The following is a 14744-nucleotide window of genomic DNA, read 5'->3' on the forward strand; positions in this document are numbered from 1 at the left end:
AGGATTCTGAGTTGCAGCAGTGGACGGCGCAGAACTGTGGGTGGACGATAGGTTGCTGGAAGCACTTTCTGCCATCCACGACAGGACCTGCTCACACTGCTCATTTTCCAATAAAGGTCTACCGCGTGGACCCATTAAATGTGCGATGAATGTGGGGACGCCAGAAACGTGCCTCTCTCCTAATCCCGCAGCAGTCGGCTGCGATAGACCTGGATCAGGAGCTCGGCCTGTGCCCACACCCGGACTAGGGCCTCCGCGTCCTCGGCCGCGCCCACGTCCTCTAGGCCTACCCCTACCCCTCAGCATGCTGTATTACCAGTAATGCAGAAACAGAACGCTGTAATTAAATGTGCCGCTTATTGGCCTGTGGTTGGAGGCTGAGTTCGCTTACAGAACGCCAGGAAATAATTTGGTGCAAGCCTGCTGTAACACTTAGCTGGCTGCGTATGATTTTGTAGAACTGCTACACCTAGCACACACAGACCCAGAACACTGAGCACAGTGACAGGCAGGCCAAATAGATTTTTTGCCCAATATTTTTTAGAAAAGGCCCACTGCCTATATTCAATCTATAATATATGTCTTCTGTCCCTGCCTCCACACTTCTGTCCCTGGAGTGTGTCACAGAACTGCAGAGTGTTGCACTGTTAACTGCTACACAGCGGTGATTTCAGAGCCCAGACAGAGCCAGGAAATAATTTGGCGCAAGCCTGCTGTAACACTTAGCTGGCTGCGTATGATTTTGTAGAACTACTACACCCAGCACACACAGACCCAGAACACTGAGCACAGTGACAGGCAGGCCAAATAGATTTTTTGCCCAATATTTTTTAGAAAAGGGCCACTGCCTATATTCAATCAATAATATATGCCTTCTGTCCCTGCCTCCACACTTCTGTCCCTGGAGTATTACTGCAGGACGCAATGCTCTGCACGGCCGATATACCAAAAAAAAAAAAAGTGCAACACTGCAAAAAGCAGCCTCCACAGTACTGCACACGGTTAGATGTGGCCCTAAGAAGGACCGTTGGGGTTCTTGAAGCCTAAAATACTCCTAACACTCTCCCTACAGCAGCTCCAACATGATAGCACTTTCCCTCAGCTATGTCACAACGCATCTGTGGCGAGCCGCGGGAGGGGCCGAATTTTATACTCGGGTGACACCTGATCTCGCCAGCCACTCACTGCAGGGGGGTGGTATAGGGCTTGAACGTCGCAGGGGGAAGTTGTAATGCCTTCCCTGTCTTTCAATTGGCCAGAAAAGCGCGCTAACGTCTCAGAGATGAAAGTGAAAGTAACCAGAACATCGCGTGGTACTCATTACGAGTAACGAGCATCTCGAACACCCTAATACTCGAACGAGTATCAAGCTCGGACGAGTACGTTCGCTCATCTCTAATAATAATCTTTTTTGGTACTATTTTGGGGCACATCAGACTTCTTTGATCATTTTTATTGTGCTTTTTGGAAGCATTTTGGCTTTTTTTAAAAATCGCATTTCCCAGTGGAATAAAGAGTGTGGTAAATGTATTGTATAGGTCATTATGGATGTGGCAATGCCCAATAGGTGCTTTTCTAATTCATTTTTTGCATCCTGGAAGAAACTGCAATGGTCACATGCTGTTCATTGTGCATATAACTGCTAAGTGAACCACAGGTGAACAGGTTACCATGGGAGTTGATGAGTTCTCCAGTCTTCAAACTGAGATTGGACAGACATCTGTCTGGGATGATTTAGTGATCCTGCACTGAGCAGGGGGTTGGACCCGATGACCCTGGAGGTCCCTTCCGACTCTACCATTCCATGAATGAGTGGCTCGGGGTGAGGACAGCAATGTAAATACTTAATTTTCTTGCATAGCTGCTGCAGTAAAATAGAAGAGTGAAATGATGGTTAATAGTAAATTCATGTTGATGCAGTTCTACCTTACTGGACAATTGTATTTGATGTGACTCTCAGTTTCAGGCTTTGTACAAAGAAGTGTATATTTTGACCTATCATAGAGTGCACAACATGACTGCTTGGCTTTACCTGACCTTTTGTCTCATTTACCTCCGTCTGATGTATTACAGTCAGTTCTGTGTTACACAAACATATTTGCGTGTATATTTGCGCATGAAAATTTTGCGCGCTCAATATGAAGAACATCCAACTCATTGATTTCAATGCTTTCATTCACATACATGCCAAGATAATACATGATGATAAGCAGAATGCAGCTAATATGCAATGTTATTCCATACTAGCTGTGTGCAGTGCGCAAATCTCTTGCAGCCGGCACGCTCTGAGATATTCTCATGTAAGCCCGGCCTTAAAGGGGTTGTCCCGCGAAAGCAAGTGGGTCTATACACTTCTGTATGGCCATATTAATGCACTTTGTAATGTACATTGTGCATTAATTATGAGCCATACAGAAGTTATCAGAAGTTTTTCACTTACCTGCTCCATTGCTAGCGTCCTCGTTTCCATGGAACCGTCTAATTTTCAGCGTCTAATCGCCAGATTAGACGCGCTTGCGCAGTCCGGTCTTCTTGTTTTCTGAATGGGGCCGCTCGTGCCGGAGACCGTCTCCTGGTAGCTCCGCCCCGTCGCGTGCCGATTCCAGCCAATCAGGAGGCTGGAATCGGCAATGGACCGCACAGAAGCCCTGCGGTCCACCGAGGGAGAAGATCCCGGCGGCCATCTTCAGCAGGTAAGTAAGAAGTCACCGGAGCGCGGGGATTCAGGTAAGCACTGTCCGGTGTTCTTTTTTAACCCCTGCATCGGGTTTGTCTCGCGCCGAACGGGGGGGCTGTTGAAAAAAACAAAAACCTGTTTCGGCGCGGGACAACCCCTTTAAGGACCAGCTATTTTCCTGTTCTTCATTGTCATTTTTCCATCTCCACCTTTGATAAGCTACTCTACAACTTTTTCATAGATGGGGGTGTGTGAGGACTTTCATTTTGGAAAGTCGAGCTGTAGTTTTTATTAGTTGGTACATACGACTAATCACTTCTTGTTGATCTATTTTTTTGTTTTGAAGTGGCAAAAAAAATGGCATTGTATATTTTTATTACTTATAGCCCTCACCATGCATAATAAATAATGCAGTGTTTTATATTTAAGAGTTTTACGGATGCAGCAATACCAATTATGCTTCCTTTTTATTGTTTGGATTTTTTTAATGTGAAAACTGGGAGAATTGAATTTTTTGTACTTTTAATATATATTTTTTTCTAATGCTTAAGTTTTTTATTCTTACTTTTGATTTTCAGTCAATAAGGGCATTTTAACTTGCAATGTATAGTGCAATGAATTACTTCAGTATTGCAGTGTATTGCCTTTTTGACGACAGCTTATTTTGACACAGACAGGTCTTAATAGGCTGAACTCTATGGCAAGCCTGGGAGTCTTCACTAGGCCCCAGGCTACCATAGCAACCCATCAGCACTCTGAAATCACATAACTGGGAGAAATCATAGAATCACAGAATGGTAGAGTTGGAAGGGACCTGCAGGGTCATCGGGTCCGACCCCCTGCTCAGTGCAGGATTCACTAAATCAACCCAGACAGATGTCTGTCCAGCCTTTGTTTGAACACTTCCATTGAAGGAGAGCTCACCACCTCCCATGGTAACCAGCTGCTTAGATGTTGTGGTCAGCATTGAACTTAGCATGTAAGTGGGTAAGTAGCCATGATTAGAGCAAGCTCTGGCCATGTCCATTAGCAGCAGCTGTTAGTTGTATGAAACAGCTGATATTTAATGGATATGGCATAGGATTGGCTTCCAAGCTCAGTCTATACCCCTGTGACTCATGACAGATATAGTAATCATGGGTCATTAAGGGGGTAAATAAAGGTCCATTTAGACAAAATGATTATCGCTCAAAATATTTTTTTTAAGTGACATTTGAGCGGTAATCATTGTGTGCCTTTACAGCGCAAGGTGATCACTCAAACGTTGAGCGATCACCTTGCGCTCTGAGCGGGGTATGCCGAAGACAAGCGGGGCCGTTTGTCTTCTGCATCCAGCTGTTCTCTGCTCGGCGCGCCCAGCTGTTATACAACTGAGCGCTCCAAGTGGGGGATGCAGAACACAGCTGGACCGCTGTGTCCTTCATACCCCGCCTGTGTTCAGGGAGTGGGAAATAGCTGAAACAATAGTATCAGCTATAGCCCGCTGTGAACTCCTGATAACTGATCGCTAATCCTTCAGCATGCTGAAAGACAACGATCAGCGACTGCTTAATCAAAACTGCAGGATGTCAGTGCAGTTAGCCCCAACGATCATCGCTCAAAAAATGGCTTTTGAGTGAATATTGAGTAATAATCGTTGTATCTAAATGGGCCTTAAGGTTTTTACTGTAAACATACTGGGAGGAATTTATTAACACTGGAATTTCATCCACTAATGGTAAAAATTTTTGAACACCTCAATTGTTCCATTTTTAGTATTCCTATTTACATAATTTAATGTTTCAAATATACTTTGAAATGAAAGCATAGAATAAATAAGTTAAAGGGGTTGTCTCACGGCGAAAGCAAAAAAAAAAATTTTTCACTTACCCCCGCATTCTGCCCTGTTAAAAAGAAAGCATTGGTTAGTTTTTAAAAAGCACATTGCACTTACCTACATCAGCGTTCTGCAGCTTCTTCTTTTCTTCTTTTAAAGATGGCGCCGCTGGTCTTCTCCCACGGTGCACCGCGGGTCTTCTCCCATGGTGCACCGTGGATTTTCTTCTCCTTCCTTGCGTTCCATTGCCGATTCCAGCCTCCTGATTGGCTGGAATCGGCACACGTGACGGGGCGGAGCTACGATGACGACGCGGTGAGTAGCTCTCCGGCACGAGCGGCCCCATTCACCAGGCAGAAGACCGCACAGCGCAAGCGCGTCTAAAAAAGCAAGAAGACATCAGAATTAGACGGATCCATGGCGATGGGGATGCTAGCAACGGAGCAGGTAAGTGAATAACTTCTGTATGGCTCATATTTAATGCACGATGTATATTACAAAGTGCATTAATATGGCCATACAGAAGTGTATAACCCCACTTGCTTTCGCGAGACAACCCCTTTAAGATAAATAAAAATAGTGGATTAACTTTGTTTTACTAAATTTAATCTAGATGTAATCCTAGAAGTATGTTTTGGATCATTGTCTTGCTGTAATATGAAACCCTGACCAACTAGGCGTACACCAGAGAGTATTGCATAGAGTATTTAGATGCTGTGGTAACCCTTTTTGTCCAGTGTGCCAGTCACCCTGTGCAACTTGCCAATTCTGGATCCAGCACAATAGCCCCAGACCATCGTGCGTCCTCCTCCATGTTTGACACTTGGTGTTACACACTCAGGAACCATCCTTTCCCCTGCTCAATGGCATACAAAAACTTTGCATGATTTACCAAATATGTCAAATTTTGATTTATCAGTCTTGCTTGGCCCAGGCAAGATTTTTTTAAAATTTTCCAATCTTAGCAGTGGCTTTCTTACTGATGCTCTACCTCTCAAACCTGCAGATAGACAACGTCTCTTGACAGTTGAAAGGGAAACTTGTCTGTTTTTTGCAACATTAAGTTGTGCTTGAAGATTTTGTGCTGTGAGGCGTCGATCATGCAAATTTTTGACTCTCAAAAATGTATCATCTGATTTTGTAGGTCTGACAGACCTCTTCCTATCAGAGTTTTCACCAGTTTCCAAGTGCCTTTTGATGGTATCGGAAACTATTCTGACTGCTACCTTGGGTATCTTGGCAAATTCTCTGTACAACAGACTTACACTTCTAAGGGCTCATTCACATGCGCGTGTTTACGTGCTTACATACGTCTGCACAAAACCATGCGTCTATTAGAACAATTGGTTCCCTATAGTGTCATCACATGTCAGTATTTTACAGGCGTGCAAATGCATGTACCTGCAAAACATTGGACGTGCATGCACCATAGGTCCGTGATGCGCATCAATATTCCCCACGGGGAGTTCCCTTGTCCCTGAACACTGTGACAGCACCGTTACTGTGTTCAGTGACAAGGGGACACCCCGCAGGGAGTAAAGAATTCCCTGCCAGAGGTAGAGGATCACGATGTTTTGTCATTGCTTTCAATGGGGCCACTGCTGCCGACAGCGGACCCATTGAAAGCAATAGGATGCTGGCACCCCCCAAAGTGATTTTCCGGGAAGGGTTTTAAATACAAAGCTTGGGTAAAAAATAAAAAATATATATACTCACCTCTGCGCCGGTGGCGGGGCTCAGGTGCATCTAGCTTATGTCCCGGCACTGTAATGAAGGTCTTTCAGCAGGCTCAGCCAATCCCAGGCAGCCGTCAGCCATTCATTGAATGACAGCTGAGCACTGCCAATGATTGGTCACAGCGCTGAGCCAATCAGAGGCAGCGCTCGGCCATTCATTGAATGACAGCTGAGCGCTGCCTGTGGTTGGTCATTCATTGAATGGCCAAGCACTGCCTCTGATTGTCTGAGTGCTGTGACCAATCACAGGCAGTGCTCAGCTGTCATTCAATGAACGGCTGAGCGCTGCCTGTGACTAGCTGAGCGCTCAGCCAATCAGACGCAGCCCCTTCAGCAGGCGGGGATTTTAAATCCCCGCCTGCTGAAAGAACTTCATTACAGTGCCGGGACCCAAACGGCTAGACGGGCCTGAGCTCCAGCAGTGGCGGAGAGGTGAGTATTTATTTTTTTTATTTTTTACACCAGCTAGGGATGATTTTCAGGCAAGGGCTTATATTTAAAGCCCTTCCCTGAAAAATCACTGCAAGGGTTTCCGGCAGACCATTGCTTTCACGGACGCGTGTTTTGTGCGCACCTATGTACACACCAGCATATGCTCCTGTGAATGAGACCTAAGGGTTATAATTGTCTGTTTTATTTTGTTAATTGACTTTTTTTGCATTAGGATAGCAATGTGCTCCGCCCTGAAAAGTAAAACTGTCCAAATCCTGGCATAAAGGCTGTTGTGATGCAGTCTGTTCCAACACTAGTTATATAGAATCAGAGAGTTTCAAAGTAATCCACAAAGGTTAAGACACTTGTAAGAAATAGTTTGCATCCAATTTCAAACCATATTTTGCTTTCTGTGCTGCAGAGCAGCTGTCTTAAATAACCACTTAAGGATGTGGCCCTTTTTTTCCCATTTACGTTTTTTTCTCTCCCCTTTTAAAAAAAACCGTAACTCCTTTATTTATCCATTGACGTAACCGTTTTTTGTGCGACAAGTTGTACTTTTCAATGGCATTATTTAATGTTACATATAATGTATTAAAAAACTTAAAAAAAATTCTAAGTGGAGTAAAATGAAAAACAAAAAGCTTGAAAAGGCCCACTATGGTGCTAAAATGTGTAGCAATATCAATTTGCAATAAAACAGAGGGAAATCTGAACACTTTATACTAGAAGTGATACTTTGGTCCAGCAGAGCTACTTTACCTTTATTCTTTGGTGACTATTTTCCAAAGCTTCTGGTACGCCAGTGAGCTTTTCTAATCACCAGACATTTCTCCGGCTAACCAGATCGTGGACAAGGACCCAATACAATGCAAAGTTGGATACAAGGTGCAGGTGGGATATCCCCAGCCAGGGTTACCCCACCGGGCACCAGGTGAGTGTTGGATGTAAAGAAATACACAAGGTGCAATTCTTACACAACTTCCTTAGAAAATCCCAAAGGGACCAATTATTTTTTTCAGGAAAAAATAATTTTTCGGGTTTTTTTTACCAACAACAAAAACTTACAAAAAAATGTGAAAAAATGCATTATGGTCACCACTTCCTATAAAGGAAATAGACAAATATATAACATAAAAATAATAAATAAAATGTGTGTTTTTACTGTATTCTGTATTACTGTATATCGTAGAAAAGTTGTAAGTTAAACAATAGACAGGAATCTATACAGATGTGCTCACAAAGTATCCCAATACGAGGCGTCCCGTTGTAACAGTAATCCCCACTCTTTCTTTCTTGCTCAAACAAAGTTAGCACAATTATAGCTGGAGTTTTGTTTTGTAGAAACCCAACGTGTGTCCCCTATTATGACAGTGTTGTGGCAAAGGTGAACATGTAAACCACATAAACACACTCTGTATCAAATGTTCTTGAGGGAAAAGTTCTTGGATATTTGCCAAAATGCATGATTACTTCCAAGGAGTACATAAAGAACACTTCATCAAATCTAGCACTGTACAAGAAGCACTGAAAGCAAATACTGCTACAGAGGTCACCACTTAAATAGCATGTCAAGGATCTTGCAAGTGGATTTTTGGAAAGAGGAAAATTAGGAGCCTATAAAACCTAATGGTTCCCCTGCCTTCTGCCTCAGTGAAGCATACATGCCTATGTGCAATATTGAGCTAATTTATTTTCTTAGCTGTTTCCACTTAATGCTTAGATGCTGAACTTAAAAGTATCAAAATCAACAGATCAGCTGCACAGGCAGAGAAGAATCGGTAGTAAGAGTAGAGCTGAATGGGAACTTTTTGTTAAATGTCTTCCAGTTGTAGAATTAATAGCGTCCCATAATTTTACCAATATATTTAAGTTGAATAACCTTTAAGGCCTTAGTCAGACGAGCGTTTTTACGCGCGATTTGCGCATGCGCATGCGTCCGGCGATTTTATAAAACCATTGCTTTGCAATGGTATCGGACACATGAGTGCTTTTTATGCGCTCGTCCGATAAATTATAGAACAAAAAATCGCAGATCGCACCTATCTGCGATCTGCGATTCCTGTTCTCTTCTGTATATGCGCTCAATGGGGCCGGCGGCAGCAGCGCCGACGCCATTGCGAACATATAGAAGACAAATCATTCTTCTCTGCCACAGCTGTAACAGCTGTGGCAGAGAAGAACGATGTTTGCCCATTGAATTCAATGGAGCGGCAATACAGCCGCTCCATTGAAAGCAATGGGCTGCCGGCGTGCGCGGGGTGAATTGTCGGGAAGGGGTTAAATATATAAGCCCTTCCCTGCAATTCATCCTAAAATGTGTTAAAATTAAAAAAAATTGTATACTCACCTTTCCGCTGCAGCCGGAGTTCTGCCGTGGCCGCTGTCAGTTCTCCTGAACTGCTTCTCGGCACTATTCAGCCGTCGGGGCTTTAAAATCCCCGCCTGCTGAATGATCTGCCTTGACCAATCAGAGGCCGGTTTCACTCACACACCCATTCATGAATTCATGAATGGGTGAGTGACTGCTGCCTCTCAGCGCTGAGCCAATCAGGGGCAGGTCTGACTCACATCCATTCATGAATTCATGAATGGGTGTGAGTGAGGCATGCCTCTGATTGGCTCAGCGCTGAGCCAATCAGGGGGCAGGTCTGACTCACACCCCCTTCACACCCACTGCAGGACGGCCGCGCGGAGCTCCGGCTGCCGGGAGAAGGTGAGTATACAATTTTTTTGTATTTTAACACATTTTAGGATGAATTGCAATATTATATATTTAAGCCCTTACCGACAATTCATCCCGGGCTCGCCCGCAGCGCATTGCTTTAAATGGAGGCGGCTCTATTGCCGTCTCCATTGAATGCAATGCGCTGGACAGCTCCGGCCCGTTTCTAATGAAACGCGGCTAGGAGCAGATTTTCGGGCGATTTGCGGGAAACTTGCGTGCATCGGTCACGCGATTTGCAGATGCGCATCTGTCATGCGATCCGCAAATCGCGCGAAAAAACGCCCGTCTGACTAAGGCCTTATAGACAAACTTTAATCACTGTTACCTGCTAACATTTCTGTGTACTGACTTCTAAAGATACACTTTTTTACTAGATAACATAAGTTTTCTAATAGATATGAGCGAGCATACTTGTTAAGGGACAATACTTGAGCGAGTATCGTCTTTTTCGAGTACCTGCCTGCTCGTCAGAAAAGATTCGGTGCCAGCAGGGGGCGGTGGGGTTGGGGGGGGGGTGAACACGCAGGAGATCTCTCTCTCCCCCCTGCTCACTTCCGCAACCCACCGCTCACCCCCCCAGCACCCAAATCTTTTCTGACGAGCAGGTAGGTACTTGAAAAGGATGACACTCACTTGAGTATTGTCCCTTAACAAGTATGCTCGCTCATCTCTATTTTCTAACACTATTCTAGCCATTATTCAAAAATAGCGGTTATGACCCACCACTATAGGTGTGTTACTAAATATTATTCTGTGGACAATGAAAAGTTACACAATTTTCAAATATGTCTTCTCTAGCAATTCCTTACTTCTTTCAAGAACCCTACTTGCTGTCATTTGATAAGAACCTTCATAGTCTATTTCCATGTGATCAGAACAATGACTGTAACAAGCCCAGCACCTGGATGTTCATCACATGACCATTACAAATTTTCATCTACTGGAAGTAAAGAATGAACTATTACTGTTATTATTGCAGGCAGAGACATAACTTGAAGCTTCTGGGCCCCAATGCAAAATCTGTAATAGAGCCCCAACTATAATGCTTTAGTCATAGTATTGGGCTCCCTATATGGAGAAGAGAGGCCTTATGGGCCCCCTAAGGCTTGTGCAACTGCATCCTCTGCATTCCCTATAGTTACGCCCCTGATAGGAGGACTGCAAGCACAGATCTACCGAGCACATATTTTGGAACACAGATTGACCTTGACTGTGTCGGAGTTGTACCTACCGCAGGACATCCTTTTTGCTTCCATATTATTTGGGAGACTATCTTATCTTAGAAAAGCATATATTGCTTCTATTTCTCATGATAGGTAGCACCTACAAATCATTTGACACACTTCTTCCAGTGTTTCATCATTGCATTAGGCCAGGTTCACATTTGTTTAGAGGTTCCATTGTAGAACTGGCACAAAATACCAGAAAAAACAGCGCTGCATGCAGCACTCCAACTTCCTGTAAAATGCTAGGCAGCTGAGCGGAAACAGAATGGACCCCAATATAGTCCATTGGGTCCGTTTGGTGCTGTTCAGTTCCGTCATAAAATAGACCTGTTTTGGCCAGGGGATTCCCCTTTCCAAATGGAGCAGGCGAACAGAACCCCTGCCGCAGATGTGAAAGCAGCCTTAGTGCTCATATACTCAGAATAGGTAATCTAATGACTTATACCTTGCTTTTCATACTTTTGCAATAGTTTCCTATATTCATGGTTGTTGTCCCAATTTAGTTGTATATCTTAACATGATTAGGATTAAAATATGCATAACTTCAAATATAAATAGGCTCACAACCATATAGTGTATCACAGAGGGGTAACTTGAAGTTCCTGGGCCCCAATGCAAAATCTGTAACAGGGCCCCCAACTATAATGCTTTATTCATAGTACTGGACTCCCTATATGGAGAAGAGAGGACTTATGGGCCCCCTAAGGCTCCTGGGCCCGGGTGCAACCGCATCCACTGCATCCTCTATAGTTACGCCCCTGGTGTATCATGTTATCTATTTTTTGAGATAAATAAAACGAAATACTTTTAGATATGAGTCAAATTTAAATAAAAAGAGTCATCCTTAAAGGGGTTGTCCCGCGGCAGCAAGTGGGTCTATACACTTCTGTATAGCCATATTAATGCACTTTGTAATCTACATTGTGCATTAATTATGAGCCATACAGAAGTTATAAGAAATTTTTCACTTACCTGTTCCGTTGCTAGCGTCCTCGTTTCCATGGAGCCGTCTAATTTTCAGCGTCTAAGCTCCAAATTAGACGCGCTTGCGCAGTCCGGGTCTTCTTCTTTTCTCAATGGGGCCGCTCGTGCCGGAGATCAGCTCCGTGTAGCTCCGCCCCGTCACGTGCCGATTCCAGCCAATCAGGAGGCTGGAATCGGCAATGGACCGCACAGAAGCCCTGCGGTCCACCGAGGGAGAAGATCCCGGCGGCCATCTTCAACCGGTAAGTAAGAAGTCACCGGAGCGCGGGGATTCAGGTAAGCGCTGTGCGGTTTTTTTTTAAAGTCCCTGCATCGGGTTTGTCTCGCGCCGAACGGGGGGGCTGTTGAAAAAAAAAAAACCCCATTTCGGTGCGGGACAACCCCTTTAATTTCTCTAATGTGGCAAATCTATGATTATTTGTACAGTATGTCGGTATTTGAACTAACTAGAGATGAGCGAACGTGTCCGTAACGGACACATCCGCACCCGGACACCGGCTTTAGCGAACACTGGAGTGTTCGCGCGTAAGTGTCCGGGTGCCGCCGGGGGGCGGGGAGATGCGCGGCGGCGCGGGCGGCAGTAGCGGGGAACAGGGGGGAGCCCTCTCTCTCTCCCTCTCCCCCCCACTCCCCGCCGCACCCCCCCGCGCTGCCACGGCGGCCCCCGAACTTTTTCGCCCGAACACCGAGGTGTTCGCAAAGTTCGGTGTTCGGGCGAAAAAGGGGCGGGGCCGAACGTGTTCGCTCATCTCTAGAACTAACCCTAATTATGTACAAATTGTAACTATTTCTAAGCGCTTATGACATTTAAATGAGAAAATGTATCAAAACTGTTGTGGCATAAATGATAATAGTAGCTTACATTTATACCTTCATTCATACATTATTATAGTCATTCGCTTCTACATTTCAATGTTTTACTTCAGTTCACTTGTGTATTGTTCATGTCATCTTTACATACATTTCTTAAATTCCCATAGTTTGCACTTTGCCTTAAGATCCTGCAGCTAATTTGCATTTCCAGACATCATTCTTCACTCGCTACATTGTTTAATCCTATTCTGCTTGTTATTATACCGCATGAAAAAAGGAAGCAATTGGCAAATTTTAACAGTAGCCATTTGTTGACAGATGCCAGACATCCAAAAATGTTAATAGGCCGAGCAAATGACTCAATTGGAGTTCTTTGTTCCTCTATAAAACTTGCTATAACTTGTACGAAAGGAATGTATACGTTCGGCCTTGAAGAACATAGGTTATGTTCAAAATCCAGCCACTGTCATTCATTGTGAGTGTAATGAAGAGTGGCGTCTCACCTCTTGGTTCAGCATGGGCTTGTTGCATGAGTTTTTTGGTGAGTTATAAGGGTGCTATCCAAGTTGTCACATCTAATAATATTTCCCACCGAAGATTGAGAATCTGAGATATCTGTGCGGAGTGGATTTTCAATGCCTTCTGTTTCTGCCTTGACTGTAAAAAAAACATAGAGGTCACAGAAGCCTATCATTGTGAAAGTATTTCAATGACAAGAAGAACATTCCTTCGAGTAATTCCATTGCTAAAAGATTGGAGTGTATCGTCCTCAAATGTCGCCCAAACAGAATTAGGTTAAAATTAACTCTCCCCCCCCAAAAAAGAGAATAAATGATTAAAATAATTACAAATTGCACCATGACAAGCAAGAGCAAAATTTCGCCCACAGCCATTTGTCTGTAATTAGTTAATTAATCCTTACACAAATTATGAGCAATAACTCATCAAGCAAGGCTCACCCATCAGAAATTCAGCCGACTTGGATTTATTCTGCTTAGTTTGCTTCAGAGCCTTCTGCTGGAACTTCTGGAGGGAAATTGTTAAATGAATAAATTAGCTAAAGAACGAAGATCATCATTTATGATCCACAACTAACACAGAATTTTAAATATGGGATGGCATTGAAATGTCATTTAATTTACATCTCTGCTAAAGGGGTCAAACACTAATTGAACAACAGGAGTGGAAGAATTAAATAAAAAGGATAAGTAAAGTTAAAAGAAATGCCATATGAAGGTCAAACTAAATACTTCTTATTTACCACCGCCAATACGGCAAGAAAGCAATTAGTCGTTTTCTTCCCCTGTTTACTATTAGGCTCCCATCATCTATTGGTTATATTATGGTAAAGGTGTTCAATTATGGATTTTAGATGTTTTAAAAAATCATTCATTTTCTCACATACATTGCTATTTCTGACGAACGCACTGCGAATTCAAAATAACTCCAGGCCACTTTAAATCTTAAAGGAGACAGACGGAATTATTTGGGAAAGACCTGAACTATTCATTGGATCCCATCTATAACTGATAAGGAGTATCTTTAACATTTTTACCTAAGATTCATTAAAGGTGCTATATAAGTTACAAAAAGGGCCTGCTTTTTTTCTACAAACAGTGCCCCCCCTATTCATAGGCCGTGACTGGTATGGCAGGTTAAGGACTCATTCGCACGAGCGTTGTGATTTTATACATCGCAGCCGAAAATTGCATGAATGAGAAAAAGCCATGACCAATCACGGCTAAAATTCGTGTTTTCTCGTCCGCTCACACGGCAAGGTAGGCCACAGCCCGGAATTCTTTCGGTCGGGAGAAATACTCAGCATGGCTTCTATTATTTAAATAGAGACAGCTGACATGTTTTAGCAGCGCTAGCCACTGCTAAACTCCCTCACGCACCCTTTGCCGGCAGCTCCAATAGAAACCTATGGGAGCCGCCAGCTGATCGCGGCCGAAAGATAGGGTAATACCTATCTTTTCCGGGTGCGTCAAAAGATCGTCTGGAGTAATCAGCCGCCCACTGACCTATCTTCGCCGGCCGGACGTTTTTACATGGCTAATAATCAACCATGTGAATGAATGCAATGGAATCCAATGCTTCTCACAGTCGCAATTTTTTAGCGTGGCTAGAATAGCTGCGTACGGCCTAAATCTACACAACCCTTGTAATGGTGTTAATGGATATATCACACCATTAATAGAGTCATATATCTGGTATCACCATTAAAAAGCTTTGTGTTTAAAAACGTTAAATATTTCATGAAAACACGGACATGAAAAAATGCAATTCTCTTAAAAAGTGAAATAAATATTTGTGTTCCATTTATACTTGT

The 14744-nt window shown here is 43.6% G+C and overlaps 1 long non-coding RNA gene across 1 annotated transcript in view; it reads right to left on the minus strand.

Annotated features, from left to right (window-relative positions):
• LOC136578772 (uncharacterized) overlaps positions 1–13432 on the minus strand; it is a 34814-nt gene extending 21382 nt beyond the window's left edge. The window contains exons 1-2 of the long non-coding RNA XR_010786658.1: positions 13372–13432; positions 12916–13069 (exon numbers count right to left, since the gene is read on the minus strand). This is a non-coding gene — a long non-coding RNA (uncharacterized lncRNA). The remainder of the gene's footprint in view (positions 1–12915; positions 13070–13371) is intronic.
• Positions 13433–14744: the final 1312 nt, after the last annotated feature.

The sequence above is a fragment of the Eleutherodactylus coqui genome, chromosome 9 (assembly GCF_035609145.1).
Source record: "Eleutherodactylus coqui strain aEleCoq1 chromosome 9, aEleCoq1.hap1, whole genome shotgun sequence".
NCBI lineage: Eukaryota > Metazoa > Chordata > Amphibia > Anura > Eleutherodactylidae > Eleutherodactylus > Eleutherodactylus coqui.